This window comes from Sinohyriopsis cumingii, chromosome 12, assembly GCF_028554795.1.
Source record: "Sinohyriopsis cumingii isolate HCF-2022 chromosome 12, ASM2855479v2, whole genome shotgun sequence".
In the NCBI taxonomy this organism is placed as follows: domain Eukaryota; kingdom Metazoa; phylum Mollusca; class Bivalvia; order Unionida; family Unionidae; genus Sinohyriopsis; species Sinohyriopsis cumingii.
Window position 1 is genome coordinate 100,962,167 of NC_142972.1, and position 22,811 is coordinate 100,984,977.

At 34.0% G+C, this 22,811-nt stretch overlaps 1 long non-coding RNA gene and 1 pseudogene across 8 annotated transcripts in view; both read left to right on the forward strand.

Moving 5' to 3' along the window:
- Positions 1–244: 244 nt before the first annotated feature.
- The window catches only part of LOC149787107 (uncharacterized), a 458,590-nt gene continuing 436,023 nt past the window's right edge, over positions 245–22,811 (forward strand). For 6 of the 7 annotated variants that reach the window (XR_016425102.1, XR_016425103.1, XR_016425100.1 and 3 more), the window contains exons 1-5: positions 245–576; positions 2,362–2,451; positions 16,533–16,627; positions 20,397–20,589; positions 20,951–21,023. This is a non-coding gene — a long non-coding RNA (uncharacterized LOC149787107). Of the gene's footprint in view, positions 577–2,361; positions 2,452–16,532; positions 16,628–20,396; positions 20,590–20,919; positions 21,024–22,811 lie in introns of all 7 variants that reach the window. The other variant, XR_016425104.1, reaches the window with a different exon arrangement.
- Positions 2,626–9,121, forward strand: LOC149787108 (uncharacterized; annotated as a pseudogene). Its single transcript, XR_016425086.1, has 6 exons — positions 2,626–3,360; positions 3,923–4,118; positions 4,655–6,660; positions 7,179–7,405; positions 7,628–7,805; positions 8,270–9,121. The product of XR_016425086.1 is annotated as an uncharacterized LOC149787108 (transcript).

Sequence of the window (22,811 nt, forward strand, 5' to 3'; positions counted from 1 at the left end):
TATACTAACGGCTCGTATCGTTGCTTAAAATTGACCTGTCATACATGTATCATATAATAACGAGTTATTATATAGCACATGTATGACAGGTCAATTTTACGCAACGATATTATATGATACATGTATGACAGGTCAAGTTTAAGCAACGATACGAACCCCTGTCATACCCGCCACTCTCGGCGATAATAATATCTGTAGAACAAGGGTAAAGGCCGACGATATTCCTAGTGGGATACATCCGGAGGCAAAACCATAATACAGTAAAACCTGTCTTGAGAGACCACTGCTATGAGAGACCACCTGTCTTGAGAGACCAGGTTCTCCATGTACAAATTTAGAGATTATATAGTGCTATAACCTGTTATGTGAGACCACCTGTCATGAGAGACCGTTATGTTTTGGCAGAAGAGGTGGTCTTTCAAGACAGGTTGCACTGTATTGTGAATTAAATCATACGCCACTTTCGGTTGTTCCAGGAACTAAAAGAAAAACACAGCAAGAACACACAAAAAATGAGCATACGTGCTGCTGACATGATATTCAAATGTGAACTATGTAGAAAACCTTTAACCGGAGGTAATAATTTCTCAGCACACATGAGAATACACGCTTGTGACAAACCCTTCAATAGAGAAATAGGCGGTAAATTGTTTTGCCAGAAATATCATTTGTAATAGCACTGGAGAATACGCACAGGCCACAAACCATACAAATGTGAAAAGTTTGGTAAACTTTTGAATGAAACTATTTGGTGAAAAACGTACCGAGGTAGTAATGGTGAAGCATACAAATGTGAAGAATGCCAATACTTGTTGTCCCTTTAGTATTGTTTGGAAGAACACTTGACTATACGTACAGGTGACAAACTTTTCGAATATAAAATTTGTGGAAAATTGTTTAGGCAGAGATCTGTTTTGGTTAACCATGCACAGACACATATCAATGAGAAACCATACAAATGTGAAATATTGTGAAACTCACATAACTGTTATTTTTAGCATTGATTTTCTAAATTTTCCAAGTATGATGCCCAGTTGCTGAAAAACATTTTACCTCAAATCACGCCTGGCTGCTCCATTAATACATATAGGAACATTTTAGTAACTAACCCATCCCCAAAGTACAAGTACTATACTATTAGCACTGGTGGGAAGTGGATTTGCATATATCACAGCAATGAAGGGCATTGCAAGTTTGATTTATGCCATATTCTCATACTGTGTTGAATTATTTTTGGAGATTCGAAAATTGTACTGAGTCAACATAGAGGGTAAGTGCTCAAGTCAAAAAAGTGATGTCCTAATGACAGTAACTGATCTCTTCATATAAGCTTACAGAAAATGACTGGAACTTTAAATTTTATTGAAAAAAGAAAATAGGGGAAAAAACAAATTCTAAGGATTTTCTTCTTTCTAATTTATATTCCCTTCAGCTAGTAGATGTAATTATGCTATTGACACCCCACTCCCACTCCACTCTTGGGCAGTTTTCATGTACGTCCTTACCCACAGTGATTTTTTAAATGAAAGGCATCAAGGATATAAAAAAATACACAAAACTTGGCCATTCAGAGACTGAAGGACTCGGACATGAAATTTTCAACATCATACCTATTAGCTAAATGTGTCAAGAGTTCTTGAAGCCTCAAACATCGAAGTTTAATGTATTCATTTTCATTCTCAAAGTTGCTACTTCAGTGAGTGCACAACATCATCAGAGATATTCACAAAACCCCATTATAATCAATGTTACTTGAAGTGCACTTGTGGTTTGTTGTGTACACTAACTAGACAGTCAGACTGAGATGAATTAATTCGGCAAACATTTTTGTTGTATACTGTTTCCTCCTAATGCAGATATTTGTACTGGAAATGGTCCTTAGGATCAAGATAAAAACTGATTTGTTTTCAATGCATTTGGTGAAAACAAATAACAGTTTTGAAAAGGATGAAAGTAGTAAAAATTTAGCCAAGTTTTGCATGTACTTTTGCATACATGCATAGAATGGTTATGTTTGCTATTGCTTGTTTCCAATCCTCATTTTGACTTGTTTTTGATGGCTGTATATGGGAGAATAGAAAACATAATCCAGATTCTACTACTGGCAGCCTTGTATTTACTGATGTGTAAGTAATAAAGTTTCTTCTGTTTATTTGTCTATCTATATACCTGTCTTTTCAAAAACACAACTCATTTAAATCTACTGATATGTATATGCATCCATAAAAATCTTTCTTCGTAGAAAAGTATGTGTCCAGCACGAATAAAAGTGCTAATTTTCTTTTCATTTATAAGGCATTGCTGGATTTCAATAATATATTTTATTTGTTAACATTTTTAAAGACTATTGTTCTTTTACAGGATTCAGGTTGGGAAATCACAGCCAAGGGAACTGACTTTGCACATCGGTGGGGACAGAAGACACTGTTGTTGAAAGACTGTAAATTACTGGTATGTTTTGGTGCACTGACATCTGTAGATACCAATATGTAATATACTTATTTGGGTAGTATTCTTGGCACACTTAATAATAACAATCAATATTTATGTTACGCAGACAACTCAGAAGAATTTGCAGATATTGAATTTCAGCCAATGTTTACCATGTTCATACATTATAGATGTAGATAATAAATACGGCCAAAATTAAAATTAAGTTTGTTTCCCCTTACCCGACCGACCCTCTTAAAATCCGCCGACTGAAAAAAAATTTTTGAAAAATTTGCGATAGTATTTTTTTTTTTTTTCGTTTTGTTCAAAAGTTCGTTTTTTCGTTTCGTTTCGTTGTGCGATCCGTATTTTCATGCAGTCAACAAAATCGATGTCACCAGCGCGCGAAAAACGTTTGTTGCAAGGTGTTTAAATTAGATAGGAAAAGCATCATGACCGGCATGGCCGGCAAAAGAAAATACGAAGAAGATTTCATTATATGTGTAAGCGTAATCGCGAAATGCGGGAAATCAAAGAAAAAAATTTGTAACAACAGAATACTAGAATACTCAACGGAGTGTACATGGGATGATGTATATCACGACATTACCAATGATACAGACTTTCGCCCTCATAAAGCAGATGTACTGAACGTCAGTTTATCAGACAAACTGGATGGAACGATGACTTTTCATCCAGACCTTCACGAAGGTCTGCATGTGGTGAAAGAGTTTAATCAGCGACTGAAATATGTTACATTTACGGTGATCCGTGATGAAAGTGTTGGGTTGGATGATGTTTCCTCAACTACTACTAGTACAGAAAATCAACAAGCACCACCTGCACGGACTGCCTTTTCTGTTTTAATGTCTACTTCCGTGGCAACAAAGCTACCACAACTTAAGGACACAAATGCTGAGCGTTTCACTGGTATAAACAATTTTTTTTATATGAAATAATGTTATTTTCAAACATCTGTCTGACAGTTATTAGAAATGAATTCATGCACCCTCTGACAACTGCAATCTTTCTAGAATTTTTACTGCCTTCCTAATAATATATTTAAAGTCTGTTTGTCAAGTACAAATGTTTAAGCTTTGACTGACAATAAACACAGAGCATACACAATATAGCAAAAACTATACATATATAACATACAAAACAAAAGCAGACAATAAAAACATTAAAGATATACATAAACATGATTAAAACATTATTTTGATACCTGCAGTGCATAATGAATATGGCAGTGTTAAAGTCTATTAATTATGAAATCCGTTTGTTGATATTAGATTCAAGGTTTTGAATTTTATCTGCCATGGGGCACGATTGCAAGACAGCCAACAGTAACTGGTGTCACATTGAAGACTGCTGTCTGTTTTTTGTGTGCCATGTACACTTATTCCACATCTCATATCTCATTTAATATTATCTATTAGTAAAGCTGGCCATTCCATCTCAGTGAAAGGTTTTTTTTATTCCATTTTTTCAGCTAAAGATGAGTTGTTTAACGGCATAGTCAAAGATATGATAGAATGTGGAGACAAATTTCCTGGAAGCATGTCCCACCAGAGTATATCTGAACAAGTCCTGGTGCTAGTAAATGCTTTGTGGTACATAAGTGGCAACATGTCCACAATAGAAGAGAGAGCGGCCCACCTGACAAGAATCAAGCACATCCCGGAGAGGTGTTTATCTTTGATAATATTAAATTGAAGTAAAAGATTAATCTTTATTCAATGTATATTTATTACAAACATTCCTGCAACACATAATTCTAGAGAAATTTAATATAGTAAGTGTCTTAATGTCCATAGTTTTTTTTTTTTTGATTTTCAATGATAAAACTGAGCAAGCAATACTATCTCACGTTAAAGGAAAATATGACATAGACTTTTTAATATTTGGTAAGCTGATTAAAATAAAGGTTCAATGTCATAAGATTTAAAAAATTGGTTGAACACTTGACTTTTTTATTTCTTTTGTGTTGCTACCCAACCCTAATATTGCGATGGAAGAGGGTGGTTTTATAGCACCATAAAATCTGGTTCAACCTTCCACGGTTTCATTTAAGCCTGTACAAAGTCAGGACCATTGCGGTTGTCAATTTCTCCATTATGTACATGTAGTAACCTCCATTTTGCTTACTTTACTTTTCCGTGACATTTGTCAGAGATTGATTATCCTTGTTCAGTAATTTTGTTGTAACTTACCTTTTTTACAGGTTTTTAAAGTTTGATGGTGCTAATGATTATAAAAGAAAGAAGCAAAAACGTCCACAGCTTACTGCAAAAGATCTGAAGTTACAAGTCCAGTGTTTATTCAGGCTAATCTCAAGACCTTTTACACAGCATTGGACCATAAGAGGTGACATTGAAACCTTAACTGGATGTTTACAGTCTTATGCAGATTATTTAGAAAAAGCAAATGAAAAACAGATATCACGACAATTACAAATGAATCCAGTTCGTCAGATTGATTCCAATCTCTCCATTGCACATCGTCCTAGACAAGATGAAATCCTACCATGTTACAGTCGATTGGATGGTCAGGTATCTCAGATGGCAATGTTTCAACCTCTCTTCTTTGATGAAGATTTGCATTTAAATGAACCATTTAAAGGGCCAGAACAACGATTTAGATATTTTGAGAAACTTTGTCTGACCATACCAGTACATATGTTAAGGTACGACCCTGGTGGAGGGATTGGGGCGATTTCTTTTATCTGGAGAATTCCTGAAGATGGGATGTCTTCTTCGGAAATGTTTATGAGAGACAACCAAGTTTTGCACAGCTTACGCAGTAAACTGCCTGAATATCACACAAGACAAATGAGACAGGAGTTCTTTAATGCTTACGGAAATATTGCTGGAACCATTATACCTCCACACATTTTGCGGTCTATCTACACAACCTTTACAAATGATGCTTCAGCAGATCAAAATAAGGAAATAGATAACCGAGTACGTCTTTCTGTTTTGGGGATTGATCCTGATCTTGTGGTAGATTTACGTCACTTAAATAAGGGTAGACCTAATGACACTTTTGATGTATTTTTTCAGACCCTTGAAAAGGAGATTCAGGACATGGTTGCTGCAGATGAGAGGAGACACAATACAGAGCATATTTCACGTTTTTTGTCTGTTAGGGATATGATAGAGCAGGTGAAAAGTAAAGTACGAGAAGGAACCAATATTCCCAGTGAGTCATCAGTCCTACTAGCATTTGTTCCAAAAAATGCACATCAAAATGTAGCCAAGTTATACAAAGGTAGAGTACCTATTAGATTGAAAGTACAGACCAGGCAACTTCGTGCACAACACCAAGATGATCACTACTGTTCAGCTCTTTTTAAATATTGTAGAGCATATGCAACACAATTTAGAGACATTAGTAATTTTGTGTGTATGGACGACAAGTCTAAGCTGGACTTTGGAGAACCTGATCTCTTCACCTCAACAGGGGTAAGAGGGAAGAAATCCATAGTTCCGATGAATTCAGTACTTTCCCGTCTTGATCATGATGTGCAGAGCAAAGGCTCACTTACTCCTTCTGTCGTACTTGATGTAGATATTCCAGGTGATGCAACAGAAACATTCTACAGGGGACAAGTCTCGGTTACATTCAAAGATAGTATCTTCCAGGCAAGCACCCCCTTCCGTCACATAGTAGAGCTTGAAACTATTCTGAAAGCTAAAAATGAGAACAAACCAGCTTTATTTATGTACACAGATGGTGGTCCTGACCATCGGGTCACATATGGAGCAGTAAAGTTGTCATTGATTGTTTTATTCAGAAGACTCCGGTTAGAATTCTTAGTTGCCTGCAGAACTGCACCAGGTCACTCTTGGACTAATCCGGCTGAGCGGATTATGTCACTTCTCAACATTGCCTTCCAAAACACTGCACTTGCACGAGAGCTTGCCTCATCTGATGTAGAAACAATTCTGAAAACATGCGGAAGTATGAATGAAATCAGAACAAAAGCTGGAAAAAACAATCAAATTAAAACAGAATGACTACAGTCAGTTCAACCTATGATCAAAACCCTGTCCTCAAGAACAGAGAGAGTCCAACTTAAGGAAAAGTCTTTCAAAGTATTTAAAGCAGCAGAGGATGCTGATGTTGAAATGGCTGAAGCTGAAGTGACCCTTATAGACCCTGCCATCAAAGTTGGAAAGTATCAGCAGCAGCAACTTAGCCATGCAACACAGCTGAAAAAATTTATTGGTAAGTACAGAGATCTACAGAACATTTTTATTGCTTGCGACACTCAGAAAGTGCCAGGGTTGAAGTTGCAATATCTTGTCAGTCTGTCCGTAATTTCAAGGGTGAGTGTCAGAGCATTTTATAATTCCAAACTGAAAGTGGACATGCAGCTCTCCCGATTTGTTAGACTTCTACATTATAAAAACTCAACATTGACAGATAAATCATGATTTATTTACAGATATACACAAATTTTAAAAATAGAATAACATTGCATACAAATTGTCTTTGTAAGTCGACAGGAATTATTTTGAAATATTAATTTAATGGCCCAGGGCACTACTCTTAAACATTATGCCAGGAACCTGTTCATTGTGCATTTTCTCATTTTTTCTTCATATGAAACATAACTCAAACATAATTTAGTCCTTAGTTTAAACTTATTGGCTCATTTTCAAAAGTGATGTGTTAAATGTCCCTGCATGTCAGCCCTTTCTATTAAATAAAAGATTTTCATGTCTCTTGGTATTTTATTACAGCTGATCACTGCCGTGAACGCCATTACTCCTTTCAGATCAGAAGATGTCATGATGAGGGTTGCTGTCCTACTCCAGAGAGGGAATGGGCATGGTTACCAGACCCCATATTAGACATAACTGGACAGCATTACAAGCCATTTGATGAACTGCTTGGTAAAGAAACTACAGATAAGGACAGGCCGTCTAGTTTAAAGCAAACTGTAGCTGCTGTGGCACAAGAACAACAGGTAAGGATGTTCATAAATCTTATTAAAATATAGAAGTTTTATAAAGTATTGATTTAACAGTTATAAATTGTGCAATAATAACAACACATGTATATAAAAAAGTTATTTAAGAAACTGCAACTTTAATAGAACCCCTTGTAACATAATAAATTACAAAATAGAGGGCATGTCACTACACAACACTTAAAACACAAGTGATGATATTTATGTTTCTTTTTACAGGGTTGTAAAAACAGTATTCTTGTGGGACAGAATGTTAGACAAACTGTTAACTGCTGTGAGTGTATAAAACCACGATGCATATACGCTAAGACGAAACTAACAGCAAGAGACCAGAGAGCTTTGACACATACTTTGGAGAAATACGACTATACTTGTGGTTCTGTTATCACACCTGATGGTAAGTTCTAATGATTTAATATTTTATACTTTTATCCAAGTCCTTAATACTTTATTCAAAAATATACCTATACACTCTTCACATACTGAATGCGGTTTGACTCTTACCTTGATTTAGAATCATGTCTGACACTGTCAGAGAGCCCAGATAGTTTTTAATGCTCTTTCATGTCAGATATTGCTTTTTTTAACTGTGATTTTCTCTTAGTACTAGCCATTGCACTAAAATTTTAATGTGAATATTATTTTACAAGCATTCCTGTTTCCTGGTCCATGCTCCCAATTTTTAGTGAAGTCCAAGTTGCTCATTTATCTTTTTATACTAGTTTCTCTGTGTTTATAAAGATAATTATTTACAGATTTAGTTTCAGGTTCTATATGCTATTTGTTGTGTATCATGTCTAGTCACCTTCGGACATTAAAGTTCAATTTTGGATAATTGGTGTTCTATTTAATATATTTTAGGAGACATCCTACAGGGAAAAGTGTTTGTAAGACTACAATTGTCTTGTGCTGTACACATTGAATTCCCATACTATGCCAGCAACATTGGCAGACCAGATATTTGTGCTCATTGTGGAGCCATAGGAGCAGAAAAATCCCAGGAAATGACTGGAAGATTCCGTACTGTTCTACCAGTGTGCCAGCAATGTTTAGCATCTGGAAAGGACATTCCAAAACGAAACCCAGTTAAAAACTAACCAGCAGCTCTTAGTGACATTTAAAATGATGTTTTGCATTGTTTGTTTCTTTTTTGTTAGTTAGATTTCTACATGTATTTAGTGTTCTGACATTACTTTATTGACATGTTTCTGCATATTTGAGGCACTATTCAATGTCTAACTTTATATTTGTGCATTTTGACAGGTCTTGCAAATATGTTAAGTCTCATTATATATTGAACCCAATGATACTAGTCAGAAAGAATACTCAAGACTTTTAAAATACTTTTATTAATTATTTTAAAACATTTTTATACATTTGACCTAGTCAGAAAAAATACTAAGGGTTATTCCAGCAAATATCTACCTTAACCCAACACTCCTCAAAAACTTGGAAAAAAACACTTCTTGCACTTTTACATGTGTATCTTTATATTTCATTGAAATTACTCTCATTTAATACATGTTTCAAAATTTGAGTAAATCTGTTAAATTGGTACCCTGGCCAATGCCTGCAGGGAGTATTTTTATTGGAATAGCCCTTATCAAAAACTAATCTAGTCTATAAAACATTTTAAACTTGTTCACAAGTTACTGTATTTCAGTTCATGAGTTACTGTATTTCAGTATTATTATTAAAGTTGAATTTATCGTTTTTCTGTTTCCTATGTGTCAGTTTATAGTGTCATGAATTTCATGAGAAAAAAAAATTATTAGCCTACCTACCTACCCAACTTCAAATTGTTGGGTAGGGTAAGGGGAAACAAAGATATTTTTAATTGCGGCCTACAGTAATTTTAATGTGATTTTAATTGTTTGTCTCATGATATTTTTAATTTTTTACTAAGAAGAGCATGAAAGAAGTATCAAACTATAGACATTGTGCAATAAGAGGTGTCAAATTACACAACTGTCTGTGTTGATTGATTTCAGGTGTGAAGATGATATTTTGTATGCCTAGAATTTCTTTAATTGGAGTTTTTATTTTCTTGAATCATATATTAGAAAGTCTGTATGGCACCTGACATGTTCATGGTGCAATGTATCACTTGTCACGTGAGAAATTCATGAATATAGTGCTGTGAAACCCAAGGCCTAAAGTGAGCTTGGCCAGATCATCAGCTGACAAAAACTCCACTTGATGAAACCAGATAATATAAACAATGCTGGATATAACTTTTACAGTACAAAGCAGATAATGATATCATCCCCTAAAACTCAAATCATAAACTTCAGTCATATTACAGTGTAAAAAATGCCAAAAGTAAGAATATTATTTGGAAATTAAGACATTGACAGGGATCTAAAATAGTAAAAGTGAATTTGTTGCTAAGTAAAACTGAATATATTATTGATGTTCAGTGTGATTAAACCTACAATAACGGAACATATTCGCATATGGGAAACTATTGTCTTGTGTGTTTTACACACTGGCCAGATCAACAGAGATTCTGTTTCTTCCATGGTACCTCACCATAATCCATCCATTGAAATGGCTCTGCTTGGAAGTATTTCACTTATCTGGCAGGCTGTGGAAAACAAACTTAGCAAAGTCATTTTCTGAGATTTTATGGTACAGTTGGAATAAATCAACACAGTTATGATATCAGACATGATCTCAAGTGATTGCTGTGCTCGAGACCAAAACCAGATCTATCCATTTTGCTCATTTATGTATTTTGTTGTGGAATGCTTACCGGTGCTCATTTAAAATGGATAAGGATATAGTGCTCTCAGTACATCCCCATTTGCTATTAGCACATTTCTAGTTTTGTCAGATGGTTCAAATTGTTACCAGCACTCATTGATTAAATGTTTCAGTAGATGAGTGTTTAAAAGATTCCTAATTTACTCAATAATTTAGTCACATGGGACGTTGATATTGTACTAAGATACTTATAGTTGCTGTCACAGGTTTGTGAACTTTCACTGAAATTTCCCCCATTGCACATTGGTTTTGCTTCTGGCACTGCTTATTAGATCTTAGATGGTTAATTCATGATGGAAATAACTTATGAGGATATTTGATGTGCGTAGAACTAATTATGTTTTTGACCAATGCATTATAGGTACAAAAAACTCACATACCATCAACTACACATATAATTCTGATCTAAACAAGAGTGGCCATTTGCAAGTGTGACATGTTACTATGTACTTATTAAGATCAGTTATACAAAATTAATTCAAATGATCTGTTGGAATATTTCTAGTGCATTCCTTTTGTGGGTACTGACCTGGAAGTCATAGTTGTGATGTTTCTATGGTTTGTCTGTCAACTTAATAGACAAGGCCAAGGAAGCTCCATTTGTCTGGGATACATGCCGATGAAAACCATACCAATGTGAATTGTATCGTACAGCCTTCTTCAAGTGCTCTAAAGATGGTAAAACAAATGTGTACATTCTAACATAGAGGTACAAAAGACGGTTATTTCCCCTACACTATCAGCCCTTGATCAGTAAAATGGATGTAATTTATGCTGATCATTCTTGACCCAATCAGCCATGTGCTTTCGGTGAAGGACCATCTCATGACTATGTAATCAGTGGAAAGCATTTACATTGATACGAGTCTATGATATTAAAATAAGTAACAGAAAAGAGTGAAGACAACAAACTTTGTAAAATTTAACAAATAATTTATTTTCACAGAACACAAAGTGAAAAATGAGAAAAAAAGAACTTACGGTATTGCGCATTAATTCAAATTGTAATCCAAGAATTAAAAAAAACACAAGTCCTGTCAATGAAAAGTTCTAAGTGAATCTCACTTCAAATCCTGATGAAATTCAAGAGAGAAGGCGATAACATATGTTAATCAGTGAAGTGCTGATGTGTCAACAGTCTACTTTTTCATGTGCAAATGAATAGATACAAATAACACATATATTAAAATGTTACAGTGTTAATATTCCAGAGAAATAACAGTGGTGCACATTTATGATATGATATGTGGTAGTTTCTTGAATCACAGAAAATATTATTCCAGTTTTGAATTCCATATAAATTTCAGTGAATGTCTTTGTCAAAGAATTATATCAGAGCGCTTTTGTATTTCCAGGGAAAATAATCACTTGAATTCAGTAATTTGAAGAAAATACAAATTAGCCCCAAAACTGGTCAGAACATAACACAACTTAAAGTGCTAGGTGTTAAAACATGACTGACCAAACGTTTATCAAAGTACAAGTTATATGACTAATTAAGATGCAAAATAGATACCTGAAAAAGAGTCAAAAGTTCATTCTTCTGGAAAACAATAGAAGTTTGTTACCAACTGACATATGCTTAAAATCATGTCGTCCAGGTATGACCTTGACTGAACTTAATGATTCTTACTCTGAGAAAAATAAAAAAGTAAATAAAAAAGGTTGTTTACCAAAACTGTCACTGATTTTGGAACAAGGTCAGCAACAAGTTACAATGTTTCGTTTACTCACTTCTGGACAAGGTCAAGTCCAGTAAACAATGTTACATTACAACAGCATGTAATGCATAAAATAAAATTTTAAAACTAAAAGTCAAACAATTAATTTAAATATAAATAACAATGTATACAAAATATTGTAAATAATAATAAAAAATATCAATTTGATAAAATACTGAGACTGGCATAGCAGATGTCTAAAGTTTTATTAATAAAATGTGAAGAAATTTTTTGTCCATACGAAATAACCATATCTGTACTATAAACATACTGTATATAATACAGATACAGAAATTTGATATTGTCACACATTTTTGGAGCATTTTATTGATAAAACATCAGATTCCAGTGCCCAGAACCATGAGGAATCAGTCTCGATATGGTGAGAAGTAGGATAATGTAATATTTCATTTTAGAAAATGTTCAGGTTTAACTGCAGTCTTGCAATGTTGTTTGCATGAAAACATTCATCAGTATGTAACAGGTATTAACAAATAACACGTAGATTAAAATGTTGCAGTGTTATTATTCCAGATAAATAACAGTGGTGCGAAAAAGTTACCTCCCCTGTACTTCATGCTGCAGGGATGGGTATTGGTGGGAAAAAAAGTCAAAGGTAGTACAGTGGAACCCTGCTATACAGCAATAATTGAAGTCCAAAAATTTGGATCGCATTAATAGCAGGGTAGTGTAAATGTGGGATTTTACAGTATTTTACTTTTTTCAGAGAACAACTCATTGGCACATATATGTATATTCATGTCTAATGTATATGGCCTAGTGGTTAGAACATCCACCTTGGATGCAAGAGACTGTGGGTTCAATCCCCGATCAAGTCATTCCAAAGACTTATAAAAATGGTACTAACAGCTGCCTTGCATGGCGCTCAGCATTAAGAGGTTAGTGTTAGGACTGGTTGGCCTGGTGTCAGGATAATGTGACTGGGTGGGACATCATGCTACATGTCTGCGGCATGATGCCCCAGTGCTAGACATCACTATAAACTGCCACACTGCACACAGCCAATATAGCGATGTGGCTGAATTTTTTTTAAAGCTACGTTAAAAATCCAAATCACACACAGATATCATGAATAGCGTATCAACATCATTTATTATCGTGCCATCATGGCATGCAGTTCATCTATAATGCATGTAATTCCATTGAAATCTTGCACACAGCTTTAAAATATTCAATAATTTTGTCACAGATCATTGTGTCTGAATTCAACGTAATATATAGCATGAATAGAGTATTAACACCATTTACTTGCCATCTAATATTGTACCGTCAAGCTTGCAGTTAATCCATATTACATGTAATAACATTGCAAAAATGACATACATATTTAAACTATTCAACAATTTTGTCACAAATCATTATGTGTCTGAATTCAGTGGGAAAAATTAACAGCAAAATTAGGTTAAGAAAGATGAAGCACATATACGGTTCATAACATTCCAGGGTCTATGAATGGTGTCTGTACAAATTTCATACTGCTAAAATTTTCTCATATGCACTTCCATGTACACTTAACCATTGTAAATTTCCAATAATTAATGCTTCAACTCCTATTTGTTTGAATGGCTACAGCAAGAATAATTAACAATCATTAACATGCTTTCAGTGTGCATATAATTTTTACTTAAGATTTTGTGAATATCAAAACAAACGTGTGAAAACTACTATACTCATCATTGCTTAAACTGCAGAGAACGACTTGCGTTCATGAACTTGCTTTTCCATAACAGTAAAATATTTTTATAAAAGGTAGGAAATTAATAATGAGTTCATAAGCAAACCCCATACACATGTAAAACCCTAGAACTAAGTACACTAGGCCTGCAATGGTCACAAGTCACTTATAAAAAAAATTAAGCTTAACGCATGTACAATTTCATAACCTTTCAATTTCCAGCTAATAAAGCGGACATTATTTATTGCTCAACTGATTGCATCTAATAACACTGCAAAGCCCAGCAGACATGTCGGTGGTTTTCATTTTTTGATGTTTATTAAATTGTGAGAATCTTTTATCAACCACTGCATTGTCTGCTACTTGGTTGTGTATGCAGTTAAAGTAGAAATACATGTTGGCTAATGTTTGAGCAATGATTCTATACTTAATTAATTGAATAGAATCACAAAGACGATTTACTGGCTTTGCTTATGGATCAGTAATAAGTAACATTTTCAATAATGTTTATTTTGGCATAACACTTCAAGAACCTGGTGAAATTGTTACATTTCAGAAGCCACACCACAATCATATTATATTCATATTCATTTGCAAACTCTTCCCCAAAATGATAATAAACATGTATACACTATTTCTCATACAATAAAAAAAATTAAGAATATGAGAAAAATACACTTACATGTATTCAAAATTTCAGAATCATGCCACAATCATATTATATTCAAATTCATATGTGATCTCTTACCTAAAATGGTAATACTTTTTTATACACAATTTCACATACTTTGAAAAAAAAAACTTTTTCAAGTGCGAATGAATAGATAAAATTTTGGGAGCCACACCATGACCGCATTATATCCAAATTCTTGATATCGTGAGACACGTTACAGAGGGGTTACACTGTATTATTATGAATGTCAGTCATAGCACATTCTAGGTTAACTTGGTACTGGCTTTAAGTTAAAGAAAGGTAGAAAAATTATGCAAGTGGAGTTGGTGCTGATATGTTTGTATAATAAAGTCTAGAAAGACTGAAGAGATTACAAAGAAAGAAGAAATGTATGCTATTTATCTTGTTATAAATAGATCAAGAATGACATATCTTTTACTTGTTATTATGTTTTCTCTTCTTTTTCTCTTATTTACATATTATAATTTTATTTACATAAAACAATACTGATATTAATTCAGTACCATGGTACAAGTGTCATGAAATAAAGCTTTCTCAGTACACCACAATTTCATGTGTACTTAAAGTAACAGTTTTCATAATATAAACATTGTATTTTCTTAAATAAATTTAGTAATGAACTACAATGTTTACATTAGCTGGGTGCATTCAAATATGTGGTGACTTGTACTACCTACATATATAAAAACTAGGACTTGTACTACCTACATATATAAAAGCTAGGACTTGTACTACCTACATATATAAAAACTAGAACTTGTACTACCTACATATATATAAACTAGGACTTACCTACATGTATAAAAGCTAGGACTTTCACTACCTATATATGTAAAAACTAGGACTTTAGAGATTAGAGATTCCAAAAATCTGTGCAAACAAAATATGGAAGTCTGCATTTGGTTTACTTAGAAATGCTAAAATTATACCAACCCTGATTTATAAATGCTATTAAAGAAATGTATGAGATATCTCTTTAATTAAATTATATTTGTCATGATTATTTCTTACAGTTATTTATGCAAGTTATAATTTCTGTGTGATTCAAAATCTGTACAAATCTCAATCTGGACAAAACCTAAAATGGAATTATAATGAATTTTTATAAGTATGATAACAATTTCAGAAATATATTTTAAACTTTGTCATAATTATTAAATTTCCAATTGTAAAGATCCCAGTTTTGTTACAATTCTGAAGTTTGATTATATGACCGAATTAGTATTTAAAGCGAAACATATGATCAACTGTAAAAGTGTTGTTCATATGAAATCTGGAGTTTCTGGACTTTATTTACGCTCTCTGCACCTCAGAGAACCTCGGATGTTTAAATAAACATACTTCACGGAGACAACCAAGATTGTCCGATTTGGGTGTTAGAAACGGGAATGCTACCACCTCACAATCAGTAACAAGAAATACTGGGAACAATGGTGACAATGCAAGCATAATGAAGCATGTTCTAGGAGGCAGTAATAGACAAAAATACACATTAAACAAAAAAGGCAATATAAAATATTATTCTCTAAAACATAACTACATAACAGTTAAAAGTGATGAGTTAAAATAATCAGCACAATGGATGAAACAAATGCCAATTGATCTTGTCAAATCAGCCATGTGCTTCTGAGTAGGGACCATCAGAAACTTAAACAAAGAAATCAGTGGAAATGATGTACATACACAAACTATTGTAAACATTCATAATAAAACATACCAGTATGATAAAATACTGAGACTGGCATGGCATAACAGAAGTCTAATGTTTTATCAATAAAATACCGTGAGAATTTTTGACAACACAAAACAACTATATCTGTACTATAAATATGCTTTTCATAATACAGATATGGTTCTTTCATGTTGTCACAAACTTTGTCATATTTTATTGATAACACATAAGACTCATTTGTCCCCAACCAGTAGGAATTAGTCTCAGATTGGTGAAAAATAGGATGGTGTAATATTTGCAGACTAAAGAACATTTTTATTTTCCAGTGCAACTTCAGTCTCACAATTTTGTTTACATAGAGACATTCATCAATGCATAACAGGTGTTCACAAATAACATGTAGATTAAAATGGTGTATTGTTAATATATCAGTGAAAAAGATTGTTTTATATATATATATATATATATATATATATATATATATATATATATATATATATATATACATACCCATACACACACAATCACCATCAGAAAATTAATATTGCATCATGTTCTTTAAAATTATCTTCCAGGAAATGAAGACATTCTGAGATCTACCCAGGTTTCATCACCATTATTAGTTTCCAGAGTTATATTTACAGTGCAATCACAGTTCTTGTATTTTATAGTAAGTTCATCTAAGTTGTTGTTAGATATGAGAACATAATTTATTTTATGTTTTAAAGGAGACTAGAAATCAAAATTTTCCTTCTATGTATGTAATTCTCTACAGATTTTGATTCGACTGTCATGTTTATAAATTAAATATCGTAAGCGGGTGGTGATTTTATTGCATGGAAGATACCACGATTCCGTAAATTGCCGAGTTTTTCCGAGTTTTAATGAGACGACAGATCATGTGGTACCGTGACGCAATACTAGTCAGTCCTCGAATACAAACATAAACATTGGCGAGCGAGGCAGACGGAAGGAGACCACATTTGGGTTGCGCATTCAAAACTTGAATCTGCAGCCTGATATAATAGTTTATGTACTGTACTGGTCAGTGCTAAAAGAAATTTTTTAGGCACAGGCCCCGGGCTGGTGACTTAAATAAACTCAAGCCCTGACTGAAATTCCACAAGCCCGGATAGTTCATACCTGTCAACTCTCAAGCCGGGAGATAAACCTCCCGATTTTGGGAGTATTTCCTCATCTACATCCCGATCTCGTAATATCTCTATGAATTTTTTGCAGCGAAGTCCCGATTATTACATTATGTCTGTCAATTTTCATTTGTCAGAAGAAAAAACACCAACCCCAAACCATTTATAAATAGATATAACGTATGCAATCCAGTCTAAACTGCCACACTGCAGACATCGTAGTGATATGACTGAAAATTTTTTAAAGCTACGTTAAAAATTCAAATCACACGCACACACGTCTAAATCCGGCACTGGACGAAATAATTAATATCACACAACAGTTTTTTTTTCTTCTTCAGTAAATAGAACGTGAAAATTAAACATTATTCAAGTAAATTTCAGATGTTTTTAAACAACTACAACAGTACTATAGTATAAAAAAATTAAAAGAATAAAATTGTCACCAATTAGCTTAAATGAATGATCACTGTGAAATTTTCTCTGCAAACAAAATCGCATCTCCATTTCCGCAAAGAAACTCGGCCAGTTAACATCTGACATTCCTCTACCGTATATGTAAAGTTTAATTACCATGATTAAATTACAAGGAATAAAACAAAATATACCATGCAGTGTATGTGGCCCTAAAGAACTAATTCTGAATAAATATTTTGTTCAGCAAACAGTGTTACATGCATTAAGACTTAAACCTGAAGTCCATGTCATCATAAGTAACAACAAAATAGGCATCGTTTATTTTGGCAATCAATTGCTGGTGCTTACACATACACACACTGTCGAACATGGTTTCTTTGAAGTATGTCCAAGGGCAGTCCTTTTCACAAGATCAATGCAAGGATAAGGAGTATGTTCATTAGTCACACTGGCTTTATTGTTTGCGTACTTAAATCAAAACTTTAGCTATTTTGCAATTTAGCCAGAGCTGACCAGAATATGCAAAATGGGCTTGTCCTGTGGGAATAATAAGGCGTATCACATGGAGAAAAGGTACGTCCCATGGGCGCTCGATCATTGGGGCAAGGGGTTTGGGGTTGGGTCAGTAGTCCCCCCCCCAGTTTCTATTGTCAGCCATTTAATGTGAAACTTTGACCTCTTTTCTTTTAATCGCTGCTATTTAAACTGCCCAAGGAATAGTTTTATATCAGTTCCAATCATTACAGATTACCGTTTATACATACTACATGTATACAATGATTTTTTTTATTAAATTTGTAATTTTTATAAGATTACTAAAAATTGTGTTTTCTCGAAACACGACAGGTTTAGAATATTATTTTTGGCAAAGCCTCCATTTGATTAAAATCAAATCTAAATTTCACCTTGGACAGTAGTGATTTGATTTAGATTGTGCCGTGTTAAGGCATGTATGTCAACATCTTGAAAATACATTTACTAATTTCACCAGTGCGATCAAAGTTTCCTCAGGCAAACAAATTTTGTTTCGACAAGCCTGACGGATACCTCACTTTGAATACAGGATGGGCCGGAACTAAAACCAGGGGGCCCAGGGTATCGGGCTATCAGATTTATTTTTAGCACTGCTGGTGTAGATAAAAGATCTGTGAATTGATTGTTGCATTTTGTGGTCACTTACTCGGCCTTCTGCCTATTTTCGTAACTCGCACGTTTAACACTTTTCCCAGGATTTAAAATATTCAACGTTATGTCTGGAATAGCGCCAACTTTTAGTCTAGGCCTAGCATTTGTGTATCTTTGAGCTGCCATTTTTTCAGAATCCCTCTCGTAACAGTCCTTTGAGAAATGTAACGAGCACATAGTGCTGTATGGTGTTGCTTTGAAATCGACTCGTTTGTAATAATGTATCCATTCTTTCGTTATGCCTTTATCTTTCGGAAAAGAAAAAAAATGTTGTCCACAGGCTTTACTTAATGTTCTATTACACCCGTAAGCAACGCAAAACGGTATTGTCTTTTACTCTGGCAACTCCCACTTGGGCTGCTGGAGTCGCTACAATGACGTCACATCCCGAAAGTAACCGAATAGGCGCGGAAATTTTGCATACGAGGTCACGGAAATTCAGCTCCTAGAAGATAGGCCAATATTTTAATATTGGCATTACGGTCGCAGATGATACTTCAGAATAACGTTTTCTGCTATAGTACGTTTATTATTATTCTATATTTCCATTGGTTTCTGGTCTCCTTTAAGGACAATAATATCATTCTTTGATGTTTTATTTTCAGTCTGTATTTAGAACACTTATGTTGCTGGCTGGAATGGAGTTTTCCTAAAACCAGAATACAAAGGATTATTATATGACCCATCTCCTTGTACATCATTGGTGTCGGATGGATTTCCCCTCGCCATATTAATTTCTGTTAAATTTTGTCTCCGAGCCTTCATATCCAAAATATTTTCTAGTATGATGTCATTAAAAATTTCTTTGAAGCGTTTTCCATACCCTTTGTGGAAGGGGCAGGAATAATGGCAAACGAGTAATTTCCTGAGCCTAGTGTTTCCAGTGGACACTTGTGTCAGCTCCACATCTAGCCCTCTATTGATATTGGCTGATCCCTCCTATCAAACACCCATTGTTCCTCTTAACAGCTTGGAGATATTTGGGCATGATCCCTGAAGGTGGTCCACATTACTGCATTCATCAGCACATTTACGATACAATATGTGGCTGACTCCTTGTCTCTGACAAAAACAAAATTAAATTATAACTATCCTTAGGCTCTCTGCTATAAACATACATATATATATATATATATATATATATATATATATATATATATATATATATAAAGATATATGTATAGCTCTCTGATATTGCTTTTTAAAAAGAAATTATAATGCATAAGATTTAATTCACTTTTATGTGAATTAACTTGTATTACATGAAGAAAGAAAATTACCACACGTAGGTATTTCAGTTATCTCCCTTCATAATACACATTTTTTCAAGAAATAGTCACATTTTCAGTCCTTGTAAATAATGAGAAGATTGATATTACAATATTACATTATCACTAAATGAATATGCAATTTATGGTAAAATTTGCTTTCATAATTTCTCAAAAAGATTAGTACTTTCTTTTTTCATCACTGGTTTAACTGAAGCAATTTTAACTTCATATGTAGACCAATATAAATTGCACGTGTCTGTACCCTTTCATTTCAGATGGATATGCACACCTTTACACCTTAACTATTGGTGCTCTTAGGGAACATAACAGTATCGGTACCAATGGATTGTCATTGTAATGCCTCCACATAATGAACTAATGTGAGTTGTATAAACCTTCTATTCTGTTTTCTCTTCAGGTGGATTTCCCCTTGACATATTCCTTTTAGGAGTTAAACATTTCTGAAGAGTAATGACATTGGTCACATACTGCCCATTCCTCCATACAAGAATCCATTTCCAAATAGACTTTGCATCGCATCACAAGAATCCAGAACAGTTTGGGGTATTTGGACAAGTTCCTGGAAGATGACTGCTGTATAAGCTTGATTTGTAAGCTTTCACTCTAGGATAATGTACCTGTCGTTATTTAATGCATACATGTTAATCCACCTTTATGTAAACTGATTTGTATAAAAAAATTGCTAAAAATATATTAGTCAGTTATCTCCCTTCATACATCATTTTAAATACTTTTTCCTGACATTAAGAATCTTGATATAATACAGTGTTATAGAGTCACATAATAAAGATGCAAATTCAGTAAAACTGCTTTAGTAATTTGGAAGTTCTTTTACCTATTCAACTGAAACCAGTGATTACTAATTTCATGTTATGTTACATGTGTTGTTATGATTTAAATTATTTACCCTTTTCTTCCAGATGGATATACACACTGTTCCTGTGCTGGCAGAGGCGGTAGGAATGTAGCTACCACTGAATTGTCCTCGTGTTTTATGGGTACTGCCTCCACATATTTGTCTAAGGTAAGTCAAACAAAAGTTCTTGTATCAATTTTCTTGTCTCTGTTCCTTTAGTATAAAAAAGAAAACGTACTACTTTGAGCTTTTGTGGTAAATTAATATGAATCAGTGTATGACAAGTCAATTAAAAAGGAAGTTTTAGTTTCCTTCACAAGATCATTGACTGGTGACAACTAATGACATAATTGTGATTAAGGTTCATAATAGTTTGCTAATCAAGACTTCACCCTGAATGATTTTATTTTGCAAAGAACGGAGACTATTTTCACTATAAGATTAGAATATGGCAATGACAAAACAACCACATTCAGCCTGCAAGAAAGTTCAGGCATCAGTTTTAATTTAGCCACTAATGTGTGTAAAAGTGTTTATTCAACAAAAACTAAACCAAACAAAAAATGTATTCACCTTATATGAGCTGTCTTTTTTGCTGCTGTATTTTGCTGTTGTTTTGTTTTTCTGACCTCTGCTTCTCAATGGCAATTTCAATACATGGATATGAGCCCTATGATCTCTTGATATGTTTTAATGCTTAAAACAATTAAGAGAGAATTCTTACAAAGGGCACTTAGCTCTTGTTTCCACATACACCTCTCCTTTGATAACTTGTGCACTATATGTAAGGGAGCAAGTTATCAAGGGAGCTCCAGACCACCATGAAATGATGCCACCCTCGCTGGACATAGAGAAAACTGTAAGGGGGTGGGTAGTGAACTGGTCTGTTTAATGACTGAATACTAATTCATGTCGGGAATAATTGTCAATAAAGCACTTTTTCTAACTAAGTTATTCGTGTCATGTGTATGCAAAAACACTGTATTACTTACCAATTTATGTTGTTATTGAGTGGTCTGGTTCCCTGACCCATATTATTCCTGCTTTGCTCTCTACAATAGTGGAATGTAACGCAAGGAGTAAACTCACCTGGGAACCAGACTAGTTATTGATTCAAATTCACAATCAAACAAGATACCTTTTATTTTAAAAAATACGGAACATTTAGTTCATGAATTAGCTGTCATCGTCTAAAGTCAGTTTTAAAAACTGTTTTATTAGTAAAATACTGATGCCATGATTTCAGTGCTAGCAGTAGTGAAACGTCTCATCAATGAGGGAATCTCTGAGTGCAAATTCTATAATTACAAATTAACTACAAAATCTGAAACTAGCTTCTCATTAATAAAACGTATCTGTGAAACAGAATTTTATGTCATCAAGTATCCATTACACTTGGATGACTTGCTATCTCTGATCACATTTGTGAATAAGTATGTTAATTTAAGGTAGCTTAATTATATTACGTTCCTCAAAAGCAAACAAACACACTGTAACTGTTCGATTGATCACTTGAAATGAGTTGACCTGACACTCTGTCAAAGCCTCTAGCTCTTATGCAGGTTGGATTTCCATGCCTTTTAATTTTACATTTAGTCCATCCCAATTATTTGATACAAAAGACTAATTAATGTGGTAATACAAGGAGGTCAGCTTTTAATTCAATGCAACAATACAACAAATACTTGTGCAAATTAGGTATCAAACACCATTGGCACTTAATTAAGATTTCTTTTATCCAAAGGAATGCACATATGAACAACTAATGAGTCCCAGCCATTTTTTGTGCGTGCTGGATGCAGGACGCAGATGTAGATTGATCACTGAGCATGTAATGAAAATGTTTGGCTCTTTTGTACAAATGTAAAGCATGTGGTGCATTTAATTTTCAAACCTTTTTCTTTTCTTTCCAGTCAAATTAGCATGCATTGATTAACTTAATAAAAGTCACTTTAA